General features: G+C 45.2%; 1 protein-coding gene across 2 annotated transcripts in view; it reads left to right on the forward strand.

The window, feature by feature from the left end:
• The window catches only part of ERC2 (ELKS/RAB6-interacting/CAST family member 2), a 922,431-nt gene that overhangs the window by 474,511 nt on the left and 432,093 nt on the right, over positions 1–15,827 (forward strand). The window lies entirely within an intron of this gene.

The raw sequence follows: 15,827 nt of genomic DNA on the forward strand, positions 1-15,827 counted from the left end.
GGCAAGAGAGTTGTTTGGAAGTGATTGCTGCAGGCTGTTAAGACAGCTACTTAGCTTTCAGGGCTGGCAGGGGAAGGATGAAAAGTAATGAGTTAACCTGCTAAGAATTTGACCATTTTAATCATTCGAGTCTGGGTATACTTTGTCTCCATTTATACTGAGTGGGGAAACAGTTATCTTGATAAGCAGGGATTTATCTCACCCCACCTCTCAGTGGCTGCCTGGATTCAGAGTAGAATAGACTCCTTTATGTAGCAAGGGGAGTGGGCATGCTTTGTATGGTAAGAAAAAGAAAAAAAAAGGCATTGGTATTTTTTCAAAGTTCTTATCAGCAAAGAGCATTACCGGGAAATCCAATAGGGTAGTGATGACATTCAATTTTATTTGTATCAGGAATGCACAGATGGCTGGAGTTAGCAGCTATTCATTTTTAGCACATATCTCTCATTAACGTGAGTGGGAATCACACAGACCTATCAAAGGGGGAAATAGAGGAGAGTCTGTAGTATCAAATAAACGTGCATCATTTCTGTGCAGAGGTCACATACTTTGAATAATTCCTTTCTGTAATTGTAACTTCCCGTAGTTAGTTTATTCTTCTTGCTGAATTTGTATGTTGTCATGGTATTTTTAATGGCCTGAAGAAAAGCATTTCAGCAAACTGCCCTGGTCTGAGGCTTATAATTAGTCATTGCAGCTTGTGGGATCGTTTGTGAATAGCTCCATCGAGATGTGTTTTTACATAAAAGTTCCCCTTGATTAATTGCCCAGGAAATGTTTCCAGTTCATAGAAATTTGTAAATCTGTATCATAAAATATTCCATTCCCAACAATTCAGTCAGTGAGAAATTTCTGATTTTTTTAACCATCATGTGTTCAGGTGTTGCCAGGATTTTTCCTTTAATCAAATTTCACCAAACAACACCATAGAGAGTAAACGCCAGCAACGAGGGACGCTGCAGCTCCTTACTGTTTCAAATCCGCATTTAGGATGTAAACAAACTGCCTAGTTTTCTAGAAGATCCAAATTAAATGTAGTATTTTTTTTTAATAAGAGAAAAGAAAGAATCAAATGGAAAGGAAATCAATGAATTATAAATACAAACAACATAGAACTTGAGTTCACTGTGGCACAAACGTTCAGTGTTAATTTGACAGATTATTTTTCAATAGAACATTGCTTTATTCATGGGCTGGACTTTGGCTATGTTAAATTTATAGGAGTTTTAAGTTTCTTCAATTGGGAAAGGGGAAAATCTGTCTTGCTTCTGAGCTCTTCTTTGGATGAAGAAGAATTCTGATTTTATAAGGTGTAACAAGAAAGAATTTAGGGTTTATACCAGAAAATGGGTTTAATAGTAATAAGAATCACTGAATAAGGTGAAAAGTATGAGGTTGAGTCAGTTAGCAGAGCAAAACACCCACTTTTTGCAAATGAATTCCTTTTTTCTGCTTTATCTTGAATCTTAAATATTTTTCATATTCATCTAATTAATATTGATGGTGTTTTTCTCAAAGACGTAAAAAAAATTAACATGACTTATTACCTACTGGTATAGAAAAATCAGTCTATACTCTGTGACTTTAAATTATTTCTCATTTCTAAATTATGCTACAGCTACATTTAATAGACTCATTTATCATTATTCTGAAGGAATTTTGTGAAATTTCAGTTATTCCCCAAACATCAACTATTCACTGGGTAACTGGTTTCCTTGGATGCTGTAAGAAGAAGGTTAGAGCAGGTTTCCTCCTGTCCGTCCATCTGTCTTCACAGAGCCGCAGATGGTGTTTAGTCTCCTGCGGAGATTGTTTGAGACAGTGGACAGAACCTTTGCCTAAAGGAGAGATGTCCTCACAGGCACGGCTCAGGTGTTCTGTGTGTGAGGGAGGGAGGGAGAGGGGCGTGAGATAAAGACAGAGAAAAATGTAAACAGACGTGTGTGTATTTCCATTTGTGTGAAATAAATATAAGTAGTATGCGTGCGTGAACTAAATATATACGTCTGCGCGCGTGTGTGTGTGTGTCTCCTGATGTAAGAATATTCTGCTGAGTTTTCTGTGGGGAGAATAAGAGATGATGCTTGAGACCGCGGATGGGTGTGGTGGAGACATAGCTTTGGGAAAACAATCTTCCAGCCAGGCAACGGTGGGCTTTTTCAGTGGAAAGATTATTCTGGTTAGCTCCGATAGGAAATTAGCAAGTGAATAAATCCAAGAATAGTCATGAGAGGTTAGGAAAATGACATGAGATTTGAAGTCTAACAGGTTGGAATGGAACCCAGCTGCCCCTCCTAACTGGCAGAGGCTTCTAAACAGGTTGCTTACCAGCTCATCCTCACTCTTCTGGTCTGTAACGGGGATAGCATTTACATCGGAAAGCAGTCCTAAGGATTTAGCATGCGCATTGCTTCGTCCAAAGAGATGCTGATAAAGCGCTACCGTTTATAGCCTCCTGCTTATGAACCGGAGTCCTGAGTGTTGGTTTGGGATGGGACGGCATTCCTAAAAGGTGGGCCGCTCTGGACCGGGAAGCTCCAGAAGCATTGCCAGCAGGTGGACACCAGAAAGGGCATGAAGAACTGTGGATGCTCAGGGTTTTCCTTACCATATCCAGGTAAAGACCCCGTCATGACTCTAGTGTGGAGGAGTGTGTCCCTCGAGGAAACAGACTGGGTCAGGAAGAGGGAAGGTTGGTGTCCCTGGGTCAGGAATCCACAGGTAGGCTCTGGAGGAAGCCTGAGAGGTCACTGTGATCTTTAGAACCTTCCAGATATGGCAGAGGTCTAGGCTGGCTCTTGGTACTCTCTGGTCGTTTGGGTTTGAGGAACCATTGTCGAGCAGGCTTTGTGTAGGGGCAGTGGAGTGAACAGGAGGGCACTGATCCCAGGAAGGACAGATGGACTGAGAGCTGCCCACATGTAGCTTATGGCTGGGAAGCATCTGGAAGTGGTCATAACTTATATAGCAGAGCTAAATTCTGCCCCACAAAATCAGGGGGACAAGAAATGCCACAAACTTATGTCTTCATTGCCTTTAAATTGACTTAGATCAGACCCCAGACTTGAGGCCACGCAGACAATAGGGCAGAGGCAGACATGTGCCCCAGATCCTGCGCCCAGAGCACTCAGCCGCCCTGGTACACTGCCTTCTGAGATCCGAGCTTGTAACCGTGGAGCTGAGATAAGCCAGGACTGCAGCTAGGTGCCATCTTCACGGTCTCGGCGAGTCCGCTGCGTGGGGTTGAGGGCATGGGAGTCTTCTTTCCAACAACTTGGTCCAGCACAGTGTCCTTCACAGGTGTCCCTGAGTAAAGGGAGGTGTCTGTCCCCCACAGTAAGCCAGCCTGGCTGCAAGGAGGAAAGAAGCCACCATTCTTTTTTTTTTTTTTTTTTTTTTAATCCTCATCCGAGGACATTTTTCCATTTTTTGTACAGACAGAGTGGGAGGGAGAGAGAGGAAGAGAGAGAGAGGGAAACATCGACGTGAAGGGACACATCGAGTGGCTGCCACCCGCACGACCAACCAGGGCCGGGGACAAACTGCAACCGAGGTACATGCCCTTAGCGGGAACGAACCCGGGTCTCTCTGGACCGCAGGCCGACGCTCTAACCGCTGAGCCAAACCGGCCAGGGCGAAGCCACCTTTCTTATTCTTTTCCTTATTAAAATTACTGTAAGGTGTCATGTATCGATCCCTTACTATATGCTAGGTACTCTTCATGCATTATCTCATTTATTTCTCCTTTGAGTAAATATTATTTTGCTGTTCAACTCTGGTTTTAAAGATAAGGACACTGTTACATGAAAATTAATTCTCCTGTCCCAGCTTCTTCGGTGAAGAAATGGTGGATCTGAACTTTGAACCCATGCAGTCAGGCTCCGAGTCACAGCTCCTAAGCTCACTCTGTCCCGCTGTCACTTTGGACCTGTCTCTAGTCTGAAGTTGCCAGAGCTGATCCAGACCCCTGCCCTGTTCAACCTGGATGACCCATTGGTGTTGCTTTTATTTATTTAAATTTTTTTTCTTTAGTGATTTTAGAAAGAGAGGAAGGGAGACGGAAAGAGAGATGGAAACATTGATGAGAGAGAACATCAATTGGCCACCTCCTGCATGCCCCCCACTGGGGATTGGCCCCGTAACCTGGGCATGTGCCCTGACCAGGAATTGAACCAGTGACCTCTTCGTGCATGGGTCGATGCTCAGTCACTGAGCCACACCGGCTGGGCCCTTTGGTGTTGCTTTTGAAAAGCAGAGGAAAGGCATTGTTCTGCTTCTAAGCAGAATCCTCAGGTTGGTCAGGGCTAGAATTTTTTAAGGGTATAGTGCAGGTCAACAGTCTCCTCCTGCTTGGGGATAATAAAGATGCTGTAGTCCTGAATGAAAAGGAGATGAAGCAATTTGAATTGACAAAACCTAGAGACCAGCTCAGGGGCAACCAGAACTAACTGTCTGTACCTTCAGCTCACCTGGCAATTCCCAGCGATGCTGAGGGTCTTAGACTACAAACCAAGTGAGTGTGCGCAAGTCACTGAGCTGCTCTGAGCAGCAGTCTCATCGGTCATACGTGGAAGGCAGGAGCTCAGCCCTTGTTCCTCCTTGCTCTCACATGCTGTCTCTGTCATTTCCACCCTGGCTTAGTGGTGCCTGGGAATCTCTGTTGTCACTGGTCACATATGTTTAAAAATCAGCATATGTTTAGGTAGTGCAGATGAACATTTATGTATTTGTTTTATAAACCATGCCTTTTTCTACTGGAACATCCATAACTTTCAGAGCAAACATGATTTTACTAATTCTTGCTTAAAAAGAATCTAAGACTGAAAGATATGTGAGATGAAACTGTTGACAGAGAAATATTAAGTAGCCCAGGTAGTTATGGCATAGCAAATATCACTGCGATGCTACACTAATGACTCAAGTGTGGGAAACCCCGATTAGCACTCTTATTCCTCAGACTTTATACCTCGGAGCAATTAATTCAGTAGGATGATCCTAGGGAGAAAGGGTTTGGGTCAAATAAGTCCAATAAACACATCGTATCATGTCCTGTTTTGGAGATTCACAGTACAGGTTACAACAGTAAAGGCTCTGAAAATTCCTGCAGTGTAAGAAACCCGTTCACACCGTTTTCCCTGTGCTCTCAAAAGGGATTTGAGCCGAATCCTTCGTTTTGCTTTGTTTTGATAACAGTTATTGACATCCCCCAGAGCCAGCGCTGCCAGAACTCAGTCTGTAAACCACCGAGTTAGGACAAACATCATGGGGAGAAACAGAGAGGAGGTTGCAGTGCGGGCCTTGGGAAGTGGCTCATCGTGCGGCGGCGGCTGTGTGGGAAATGGTTACGCCGTCTCCTCATATAATTGGGGGAAGTGGTTTATGTACTTACTGCCGATAATTCTGCAATTTTGTTTTCCTTCATTGATTTTCATTTTAGCCACCACCCGCCGCTGATTCTGTTTTACTCATTGACATTAGACCAGCAGTTAGCGAGGTTTGAGTTATGAGAAGAAGAGTGGAAAGGACAGGCATTTATTTTCCCATTGTGTTGCCATGGGGATAAGTACTTGGGGAAGTGTAAGGATGCATAAATTTCCACAACCCCTCTCTGGCCATAAGTTAGCCCTTCCAGATGCCTTCGGTTGCGCTGGTGAAAACGTTCTGGAAGAAGTTTGGAAAATGGAAAAATCAAGTCTGTTAGGTAGATCCTGAAGTAAATAGTCCCCAAGAAATGTTTGAAATTGACAGTGAAATGATTGTGAAATATTTTGAAAATTAATACAAACAAGATAAAATAAAGGTTTAATTTAAAAACTAATTAACATATAATTTGGATATTGGTTCAAGTCCACATCTGTGCTGTTCAATATGGTAGCCGCTAACCACATGTAACTTTTTAAATGGACATGAATTAAGTTAAATAATATTGAAAACTATGGATCTCGAATCTATGGTCCACAATCACACTAGCTGCAAGTCAGATGTGCAGTGGACACATGTGGCCAGTGGCTGCCATGTTGGAACCCTGGTTCTCACGCCCTTGTATAATCCTCTCCACGTGAGTGTGGGCAGGACCTGAGACTTGTATCTAGCTAATGGAATGTGGCAAAGGTGATAGAGTCACTCCCATGATTGCCTCGCCTTATATAAGACGTCGTCTTAGCAGACTGGAGAGAGAGGTTCTCCGGCTGGCTTCGAAGACTCAAACAGGCACATTGTGAACTGCCTGTGGAGGGGCCCACATAGCAAGGCCTCCTGGGGGACCTGGGAGCAGCCTCCAGCTCCAGCCAGCAGCCAGTGAATAACTGGGAACCTCATTCATACAGCTGCAAGGAAAGGAATCCTCCTAACAGCCTGAGTGAGGCTGGAAGTTTATTCTCCCCCAGCGAAGCCTACAGATGGGAAATGCAGTCCAGGAGCATCTTGATTTCTGCCTGGTAAGCCTGGGAGCAGAGGGTCCAGCCAGCTGTGCCTGGATTTCTGCCTCAGAAAGTATGAGATGATAAAGGAATATTGTTTGGGGCTGCTAAATTGGTGGTAATTTGTTATGCAGCAGGAAAACTGATTCAGTATTGGTCTGTCTTTGGGATGCTCTGATAAGCCATACCTCAGATGGACCAGACCAAGAATGAGTGGAACTTGCTTACTGAGGCTAGTGCTCTGCCTCCCTCTTAGAGAAGAGAGATTGTAACTTTCAAAAAGGAATGTCTGGGTCTGGTTGGAATACTCCATTCATTTTTGTGGCAAAGATCTCATAATAATGTATAATAATATTTAATTTTTTATATAACATAATAGATAACACCATGAGCTTTGGCATCATAGAAACAATGGTTCACATTCTGGATCCACTACTTATTAACTGTATAATGTTGGGCAAATTTCATAACTTCTCTAAGCCTCAGTGTCTTTATCTGTAAAATGGGGATAAAAATACTCTCCACGTAAGGATGCTGTTTTGTTTAACTGAGATGATATTTTTACAGTGCTTAGCACAGTGCCTGATACATAACATCACATCCAAAAACAGAGGATGTGTTTTTATTATTTAGCAGTATTTTCACATTGCTTTCTGGTAGAAAATAATATAAGCTCTGACACATTTTTTCTATACTCTAATTTGGAAAATGAGCATATAAGATTTTTATCTTCTTATGCCTCTGCTTTATTGTATGTCTGGGCTGCTGCAGCCTAATTCCAGATTGGATGCAATAAAAATAGGTCTTGCATATACAAAGTGCCCCTGCGCTTGGAGGTTGCTGTGGCTGTATATTGTCTGGGCAAATCGCCCCAACCTCTGACCAGACTGTGGAATGTTACATTTCCTCCAACATTAGCCCCCCAGGGGTCAATTTTCACAGTTTCCATATGTTTTTATATTACCCCAAACTGTAAATACAACGGACACCCTACCAAACTGGCCCTCGTGTGCCTGTGTCCACCAGGGGAGTGGTAGGCTTTTAGAATAACATAGTACTCCACGGAATCGTGGAAGTTCTGCAAACGTTTTGTTTTTAAAGTGTTCAGATTCCTTTTTTTTTTTTGAAAAGAAGTCAGTGATGTGCAAGGAGGAGATACGAAGTGGAGGACATAGGGCAGGAGTTTGACTCTTATGTCTCGGCTTTGCCTCCGTGACTCCAGGAGCTCTGCCCCACGTTCTGTGACCCGCGCTCTGTTCGTGTCCTTCGTCTCTCTCTTACTTTCCCTTTTGTGCTGAGCTTCTACTTTTAGCGTCTTTTTATTGATTGATTTTTAGAGGGAGAGGGAGAGAGAGATAGAAACATCAATGAGAGAGAACATCAATTGGCCGCCTCCTGCATGCCCCGCCCCCTGGGGATCAGGCCCACAACCTGGGCATGTGCCCTGACCGGGAATCGAACTCGTGACCTCTTGGTGCATGGGTCAGTGCTCAACCACTGAGCCACACAGGCCTGGCTGAGCTTCTACTTTTATCTTCACTTATTGTATCATCTTCACACTCTCCGTCTCTGATTAAACCTGTTTGTATGGAAAGAGGAGCCAATTCATTAGGATACATTAAAGTTTCAGGATCTGAAATACACTACACATGTCTACTTGTGGTGGTAGATTCAGGCATAAAACCTAATGATTTGTTTGAAAAGTGGTCATGTTGAGTTTAACAGGCTCAGAGAACAAAATTCAGAGGGATTCACAGCGTCCTTGCTGGCTTTGTGCTCGGCTTCATGGCTGGGTCCCCACTTAGTGAGTGTTGCTGCCCCAGGACGGGGCGGCTGTGAGCCTGCTTCCATTCCGGCCGCTTCTGGTGGAAAGCCACCGTTTTGGGCTAATGTGCTCGTTGGTGTCTAGTTGGCCAGTCGTCCGGCGCCCGGGGAAGTTCGGAGCGGTGTGCCTGAGCGGGCCTGGGCGGCCGGGCTGCGGACAGACCGCGTCCTGAGGATCTCAGCTCCTACTCTCCAGAACGTCCTGGGCTGCCTGAGGGAAGAGGAAGTGGGACGGTGGGGGGAAAGCACCCTGCACCCTTCTCCACAGCCGGGTGAGACGGCTCAGCGGCTGAGGGGTGGGTGGCCCCGGAGCCAGGCTGCTCACTCGCCCAGTGCGTTCCGGCCGATTCCTCCCCGACAGGCCCTGGAGCAGCTTCTGGGGCAGCGGGACCAGGCTGATGTGTAGCAACGCTCCCTGTGCGCCGCTTGTGGTGTGGAGAACCTGAGGTCTATTAAATCATTTCATCACCCCCCCCCCCCCCCCCCACACACACACAGTGAGATGACTTGCCCAGGGTCACGCACTTCGTACGGGAATCTTCTGTGATGACAATGTGGCCAGTCTAGCGACAAAGTCCTCCCTTGGCCTCAAATGATTTAACCACTTCATCAGGCTGAATGGGGGACAGCCTGATGGAATCACCTCCCCCCGGAGACTTTTGTCAGTGGGACAGAGGCTGCCGGGTGGAAGGCCGAGTCTCTCCTGCCTGCAGGAAGCTCCATTCCCCGAGTTCCATGTCCGAACACTCCCTCTCCGTTAACACCTTCTTTCTTTAGCCATGTTATCAGGTTCTGGGATGTCCTGCTGGCCTGGCAAATGATAAATGGCCTCTTTGTGAGGTGTGTGGTCATTATGTGCTCTGACTGAGTGTGGCCCTGTGTGGGTTCTTGTGTAGCCACACACCCCATGGTGGAGGTGGGAACAGAGGAGACGGGAACAGAGGAGACGGAAGATGGGAGGGTATCACCTCCAGGGGTGAGAGGAGCAAGGACCACAGGTAAGGAAAGGAGGAGGAGTCCGCTGCGGCGGAAGCCAGGATGGAAAGCACAGAGATCGGTGGACACATGAAGGACTTCAGCAGGCATCGACGCTGGCAGCCAGACAGACGGACAGGGGGCTGCTCTCGAGAGGCCGTGCACAGGCGAAGGCCAAGAGATCTGGTTCTTCTGCAGCTGAGCTCTGGGACCTTGGCCCTGCTTGCTCCTCCTCGTGAGGAGGGCTGCAGCCAAGTAGCCGCAGCTGGCCAGATACTTCTCTTCCAGGAAGGAATCCCATGCTCATGACATTTAGCACATTTGTATGTGCTATAAAAATACCTTCAGAATATTTATGATAGCTTTCCAAAATTTATAGCTATGCTGAAGTACCGAGTGGTATTTACAAGCTTTATGAAAAAGGGCTCATCTCAGTGGTTAAAAGTAAAAGCTTTTATTATTGGAAATTCCGCATGCAGCGCTCCTTGTCAGTGGCGTGGTGCGTGTGTGGCCTGCCTCCGCAGGCAGCGCCTCGGGGTCCCGCTCCCGTCCCTTGCTTGTCGTGACCTTCCTGCAGCGCCTCCACTAGGAGCACCTTCCAGGAATGCAGCTCATCTTATTGTTAAGAGAAGTGCAAGTGGGAGTGGAATGTATGACACAAAGGGCTTACTGATGCATTCCAAAGTTCATTGTTTAGGTATTTAGGGTACCTGCTGTTCCAGTGTGGGAAGCAAGACGCTGAATATGTTCACCACATTGCACAAGACACGATGACATTCATGCCGTGAACGAACGTGAAACAGAGAGGGAGCATGTTAGCCGTACCAACTCATCAACTCTTCGTAGAACCCTATGAGGTGGTTATTCCCATTTTACAGGTGAAGCTCAGGAACACCAAGGCTAAGGAAACCTGCCCACGGCCGCACAGCTGGAAAGTGGTGGTTTCCGATGGGAGCCCGGCAGCTTGGCGCCCCTGCTTGTACTGCTAGGTCCTGCTGGCGGCCCCTGGAGCTCCTGCCGCCCAGAGGTGGTCTTCCATGGCGCTGCACCGCCGGACACTGCCAGCGACACCTCTGTAGTTAGGTTTCCAAGACAAAATAAAACGTAGGCACGCATGTGTGCAGGAATGTTCATCGCAATCTCATTCTTAAAAAAATGGAAAACATGCCCTGACTGGTTTGCCTCAGTGGTTAGAGTGTCGGCCCATGGACCAAAGAGTCTCGGGTTCAATTCCAGTCAAGGTCCATCCCCAACCCTGGTCCGGGTCGTGCGGGAGGCAACCAGTCGATGTGTCTCTCTCACTTTGATGTTTCTCTCTCTCTCTCTCCCTCCCTCCCTCCCTCCCTCCCCCCCTGCCTCCCACTTTACCTGAATATATATAGGAAAATATCCTCAGGTGAGGATTTAAAAAAGAAAAAAGGAAAACACCCCAAATATCCATTTAAAAAGGGAAGAGCTAATCAAACTAGTTTATTCATATAGTGGAATAGTCACCGCAATAAGATAGGACTTATACACAACAATATGAATGAATCGCAGAAATCTTATGCTGAATCAGAGAACTCAGACCGAACAGAACATGTGCTGTCTGTTTCCATGTACATACAATTCAAGAACTGTCCAAAATAATTCATATAAATAAAAGTTAGAATAGTAATAACTTCTACCTGGCTGATTGTGGCTCAGTGGCTGAGCATCCACCCACGCACCAAGAGGTCTCCGGTTTGATTCCCGGATAGGGCACGTGCCCAGGTTGTGGGCCAGATCCCCAGTGAGGGGCATGCAGGAGGTGGCCAGTTGATGTTCTCTTTCATCAATGTTTCTGTCTCTCTCTTTTTACCCCTTCCTCTCTCTCTCTACTGTTAATAAAGAAAAAAAACTAAAAAAAAAAAAAAAAGATGCTCTGGCCACTTTGGCTTAGCGTGTTGGCTTGCAGACCAGAGAGTCCTGGGTTTGGTTGCAGGTCCTCGGCCCTGATTGGGGTTGTGTGGGTGTCAACCACTCAATGTGTCTCTCTCACATCTATGTTTCTCTCTCTTCATCCCTTTCTCCCTCCTGCTCTATCTGAAGATAAATGTAAAAATGTCCTCGGTTGAGGATAATAACAATAAAAAAAGAATAGTGAACTTCTGGGAGGGGGAGGGGACACTAGGCTGGGTGGTAGCAGTACTCTATATTTTGATTGGTCGAAAGTCATTGACTTGTACACTTAATGTCAGTGCATTTTCTTTTATGTATTTGTACCTCACTGACACATACACATGCACACACAAACCTACAGAAACGTTTGAAAGTTTCCCCTTCTTCCCCAATCTCATTCCCTTCTTCAAAGGTAGCCTTACAGGCTGATGTGGGGTCTCTAGGATTTCCATTTCTATGCATGCTTGTATATATCCATCCAAACAGGCTGTTTAAAATACTTTATGATAAACAAGATCAGACTATATGTATTATTCTACTTCCTGCTTTCTTTTTACTTTATTAATTTTTAGAGAGAGGGGAAGGAAGAAGGAGAGAGAGAGAGAGAACATCGATAAGAGAGAACATCAATTGGCCACCTCCTACGTGCCCCCCACTGGGGATTGGGCCCACAATCTGGGTATGTGCCCTGACTGGGAATCGAACTGGTGACCTCTTGGTGCATGAGTCGATGCTCAATCACTAAGCTACACTGGCCGGGCTCTGCTACCTGCTTTCTTTTTCAATTAAGAGTTTTTCCATCTGCATACTTCTTGGCTAGTTTAGGGCTCCATAGTGTGCATGCACTTGATCATTCTATCAGTTTCTCTGTGGGTGATCAGGTGGTTTTCGAATGGTCACATTGCAGCACTGGAATGAAAACGTCTGTACAGGTCTATCAGCCGGCATTGTTGTAGGCACCTTCCTAGCAGTGGGTCTGCTTGGGCAAAAGGTATGTGCACTTGGGTAGGCTCTGCCAAATTGGTTTCCAAAAATGCCTTCGTCAGTTGCCTGCTCCTGACCACGGATGAGAGAGCTGGGTTCCTGCCTCCTTTCTAACGGTGGGTGTCGCCCATCTTCTCACGTTTTTGAGAGCAAATGGGTAAAAATGGCATCTCGCTTCTGCCGAGATTTTAAAGGAAGAGGAGGTTTGGTTTTCTCTTTTATATACAAATACATACAAGTCCTTGGAGAAGCAGAGGCATCTCTTGGCCCACACTCCCTGCCCTGTGATTCTAGCAGCCTCAGAGCCTGAAGTGCTCTCACCAGCAAGTGGGGACACATTCTGATTTTATTTAACTGACTATTCGAGTGAAACTAGCAGGAGTCTGTCCTCTCTGACATTCTTTATTTAAAAAAAAAATTATTGATTGATTTTAGAGAAAGTACAGGGGGTGGGGAGGGAGGGAGAGAGAGACCTTGGTGTATCGAGACAATGCTGCAACCAACAGAGGCACCTGGCCAGGGCCAACATTCATTCTTAATATAGTATCCATTGTTGACCTGCTGGAATTTTTTAGTTAATCCAAATTTCTTAATAATGGCTGAATTTCAAACGTGACATGACTTGAGACTGGTCAATTTAGGTCAAATGTTAAAAACTGACCGTACCACTATACTTTCAAATTACACCCCAGTGATTGCTTTTTTAAAAAATTTGCATCTTGGACCTGTTTTTTATGGTGTTTTCCTGGAGAAAGAAAATCACTCCAAAATTACTTTTCCCCCCCAAACATGGAGAGGTCAGTCTCTGGCGGTCTTGGAACCCGAGTTGCGTGGGAGGTGGGGTTTGGGAAGCTGGTGTCAAAGACACTTTCTTCTCAGGCAGTACCGTGAGCGGGCGGTGGTCTGCACCCGCGGAGCTCCACCTCCGGGTTCAGAGAACGGAGAACTGTACTGAGCTCTGCATGATTTATGCGGTGTGGGTTTACTTCTGCAGGTGGGGAAAGACGTGCGACCAAGAGGTCACTTACAGATCTTGTTCTTGGAAGTGCTGAAGTTAACAAGCAAAACTCACCGTGGTCATGCCTTCAACAAGTGTCTAGTGAGCTTGTGGGAGGGCATTTTCTCTTCTCCAAGGGATCTAATGCTTTTACATTTTATGACTTTTCTACCTGCCTCTACTCTCTCGCCCCATCCATTGTCCTGGGCTTCCCTGACAGTCACCTGAGAGGGGTATTGTCCAGTGGGTGAGGCGCTCACCTGTTCCCATCCCACTGTCCTCCTTCCCGCCTCCCACCCCTGGGAGAGCAATTCTTCCTTCCCATTGGGACTTTCAGGTAAGCTCTGCTAGAAGAAAGAGTTCTACTCCTGGAAATGTACTCGAAAACCCCAGCAATCCTACGCTCGTCGTATGTATCTCTTGATATTCACATGTACAAAGACGAGATAATCATCCTCATCACTTCACCCAGACTCTAAGCTGTGCCATTCAAAACCCCGCTGGTCTTTCCCAGTCTCTGGTGTCCTAAAGTAAGGCAGGACTCGAAGCAGTGGTTGGAGATCATGGCAGGTGCCTCGGTCATAGTGTCTGAACTTCAGTTTCCTGTTTTTCTTAGCTACTCATTCTTCCTTTCAAAAATGTTCATAGCAGTTTTAGTTTAATAACTAGAAACCCGGAAAAGCTTCAAATATTGATCGACATGTGAATATTTAAACAACCTTTGGGATAACCATATATGGACTAGCTGTTGACACTGATAACTGCATTGTTAATTAATAGCAATCAAAACGCTGTTCTGAGGGAATGAAGGCAGACACAAAATAGCACATACTGTGTGGTTCCATTAATCTGTAGCAACAGAGGGCAGATCTTGCCAAGCCTGGGGGTGGTGACAGGGATTCATTGTGAAAGGGCACTGGGGAGCTGGGGTGACGCAGAGGTTCTATATCTTGATTGTGGTGGCAATTACATGGGCGTAATAAATACATTTGTCAAAACTCACTGAACTGTACATCTGAACTTGTATATTTTCTCGTATTAAATTATATATCATGAGCTGATTGCTGCTCATTCTTAATTCAGGAAAGTTTTAAGGGCTGCATGGATTTGGAGGTTTTTTTATTTTTTCCTTTTTGGATTAAAAACACACTGCAGCATCCCAGAAAGTAAGGTCTGCTCCGGGAACTTTGTGGGAGTTCTTTCACTGAGCAAATGATGTTTGCAATTATAATCTGTTTTATTTATCACTGGTACTTGAGGGGAAAACATTTAGCAGTTAGTTCTATTTAAGGCTGTGCTTCAAAGTAATAAAAAAGTATTTCTGTATAAAACATGTCCTCTAATTAAATGATCTCACTAGTAATACTGACCTCTCCATCACGCCCTATTACTATGCACTGACCTTACCGTCCAGGGGACTGGAAATTGTGCTTGCCCTGGTTAGTGTGAGCGCTGGAACTCCTACACCTTTGTTCAGTTAGGAAGCAAGAGGTCATTCTCAACTCTTTCTACCAGAAGATGCTTCCCTAATAGTAGATTAGCATGTAGGCTTGCTGGTGGTTTCATGTGTGTACATTACTATATCTGGTAAAAGCAGGGAAATACCAGGCCGAAATAATCCAATCCAAAAACGACTGAGGGGATGGTTATTCTATCTTACCTTATATCCTCTTAATTAGTGTCGCCAGGCATATTTAAATCACTATGTCAGTTGGTTCTGTAAATATTTACAGGGCCAATGTGTTCAGAATATTTTTATTAGCAGAGTTCCTTATAGAAGATTTTTCAGCTCAAAAAATAATTCTCTTGAACTTCTTTTCCTTGGAGTAGGAGGGAGTATATATATATATATATATATATATATATATATATATATAAAAAATTTAATGTGCACTAGAAATAAGTTTCTTGTTGCGAATGCTTCCGTTTGATTATTAATCATTTCATTTTGGCATGTGTGTTGTTTATCATCTCATTCATACTTCCATAAGGAAAGTGATTCTCAATATGCTTGCCGGGACTCAGGGCTCAGCAGCAGTGGCTGACTTAGCAATGCCGGGGAGAGTGGGTGTAGGGGTTCGAAGGACCTCAAATGATTCTGCTCTGCAGCCCTTCGTTTTTGGAATCACTGCTCCTGCGCCCTCTGTCCTGCCCTCCTGCCTCCTCACATGTTGGATTAGATTTATAACAGCTGCCGTGGGCATGGTGGCCTAAATCTGTGGAATGTTTTGCTAAACGCTGCTGGTGAAATAGTCCACATTAGGCCTGGAACTACCCCCCACTTCCGCCCCATTTGTGTTAACCCTTTATCCTTAGTCTTTTACTCACTTGATCACTTTATGATTTTTGCACTTTGACATCCTATCAATTCATTAAGAACTTTTAGTCCAAGCACTGGGGCTTTATTTAACATGATGATTAGCTAACGTGTTATTCTGTTTGAACTAAGTGATGACAATGTATTTGATTGGAGCCTTGTAATTGTTATTTTTAAATCAAAGTAATGGATTATGATCTCAGAATATAACATGATCCAAAAGAATAATAATAATTAGAACAGCAAGCACGTAGAAGGAAATAAATGTCCCATCACAGACCACAGGGCCCTGTGTACCCTGAGTCCTGCCTACCTTTGCAGCTCCGTCTCCCACCCACCCCATCCCAACCCGTCCTTCATTTTGGGGTAGCATCCCTGCAGCCTCCCAGTT

The sequence above is a fragment of the Molossus molossus genome, unplaced genomic scaffold (assembly GCF_014108415.1).
Source record: "Molossus molossus isolate mMolMol1 unplaced genomic scaffold, mMolMol1.p scaffold_m16_p_18, whole genome shotgun sequence".
In the NCBI taxonomy this organism is placed as follows: domain Eukaryota; kingdom Metazoa; phylum Chordata; class Mammalia; order Chiroptera; family Molossidae; genus Molossus; species Molossus molossus.